At 36.5% G+C, this 2,015-nt stretch overlaps 1 protein-coding gene across 10 annotated transcripts in view; it reads left to right on the top strand.

Annotated features, from left to right (window-relative positions):
- Positions 1 to 2,015, top strand: part of LOC106880485 (homeobox protein Meis1) — a 261,086-nt gene that overhangs the window by 78,225 nt on the left and 180,846 nt on the right. The window lies entirely within an intron of this gene.

The following is a 2,015-nucleotide window of genomic DNA, read 5'->3' as shown; positions in this document are numbered from 1 at the left end:
ATATATATATATATATATATATATATATACATACACACACACACACACACACACACACACACACACACACACACATATATATATATATGATATGTATGTAATCCTATGTAATAGGCGTAGGAGTGGCTGTGTGGTAAGTAGCTTACTTATCAACCACATGGTTCGAGGTTCAGTCCCAGTGCGTGGGCACCTTGGGCAAAAGTGTATTCTGCTATAGTCTCGGGCCGACCAAGGCCGACGGAAACTGAAAGAAGCCCGTTGCATATATGTATGTATATATATGTATGTATGTATGTATATATGTTTGTGTGTCTGTGTTTTTCCACTCAACATCGCTTGACAACTGATGCTGGTGTGTTTACGTCCCCGTAACCTAGCGTTTCGGCAAAATAGACCGATAGAATAAGTACTAGGCTTACAAAGAATAAGTCCTGGGGTCGATTTGCTCGACTAAAGGCGGTGCTCCAGCATGACTGAGAGAAGTAAAATATGACTGAAAGAACTAAAAGAGAATATATATGTGTGTGTGTGTGTGTCGTTATATCTGCGTTTGTTTTCCATCACGGGTGTTGGTGGATATACGTCTCAGTGACGCAGCGGCTCATCAAATAAACTTGATAGAATAATAAGGTACATTGACTAAAAAAAAAAGAGAATATTACTGGGGTGGATTCGATCAACTGAAATTCTTCAAGGCGGTGTCCCAATCTTAAGCATAATATATTGTCTTTCTGTAGTACTGCCTGCCGGTGGAGGGATAACCGGGGCCAACTTTGACTTTAATTCTTTCGGGGTGGATAAAGTAAGTCCTAGTTTAGTACTGGGGTTATGGAATCGACTCGCACCTCCCTTTGAAATTGCTGGCCTTGTGCTAAAGTTGGAAACCAATAAACCCTACCTATCTATTCATTATATGTATATATATACACACTCACACAAGTTTTATACATACACAGATTTTATCTTATTTCATATTGCTATATACATACGTACATATATACATACACATTATGATATGCATCTCTGTCTGTTTCTCTCTGTCTCTCTTTCTCTCTCTCTCTCTCTCTATCTATCTATCTATCTTTCTATCTATTAGAGTGCCGCCATGCTGGGACATTACCTTGAAGAATCCTTAGTTAAATGAATCGACCTCAGTTCTTATAAATAGGTAGATAGATAGATAGATAGATAGATAGATAGATAGATAGATAGATAGATAGATAGATAGATAGATTGATAGAAAAATAGACAATAGACAGAGAGACAAATATATATTTTGTGGTGTCTCGGGAGAGTGATATTGTCTTAATGCCTTATCAAACACAATCACAGGTTCGATTTCCGGACAGTTAAATAAACGGTTTAACAGACAGCCAGACAGACACACGGACAGACATAGATAGATAGATAGATAGATAGATAGATAGATAGATAGATAGATAGATAGATAGATAGATAGATAACGCCATACAGTCAGTGATTCATGCAATGCATGCGCGCGGGCACTTACAAAACTGAACACCCATACTGAAGTACACTTGTGTGTGTGTGTTTGTGCGCGCACACACACACATGCCTACAAACGATACGTTATCAACTAATTAAACGTTTGTGTATCTCACTTGCGTATTTCTCTAATTTGTTGTATTTACGAGTAAAAAATTAATTAAATCCTGTTGTTTACATGAATACATCGAAGATAATACGAACACATTACACACACAACACACACACACACACACACACACACACTCATATAATACATACGGACAGAGAACGACGAATATCTATATATGTATGTTTGTGCACGTTTACACACACACACACACACACACACACACACACACACACACATACTCAGACACTGACAGATATATACGAACGTACATACATACGTGCATACATGCATACATCTCTCTGTATGTATGTCTATATATGCATATATATATATGTGTGTATATGTATATATATATATATATATATATATATATATATATATATATATATATATATAT

The sequence above is a fragment of the Octopus bimaculoides genome, chromosome 16, assembly GCF_001194135.2.
Source record: "Octopus bimaculoides isolate UCB-OBI-ISO-001 chromosome 16, ASM119413v2, whole genome shotgun sequence".
Lineage (NCBI taxonomy): Eukaryota > Metazoa > Mollusca > Cephalopoda > Octopoda > Octopodidae > Octopus > Octopus bimaculoides.
This window is presented reverse-complemented; position numbering and strand designations above follow the sequence as displayed.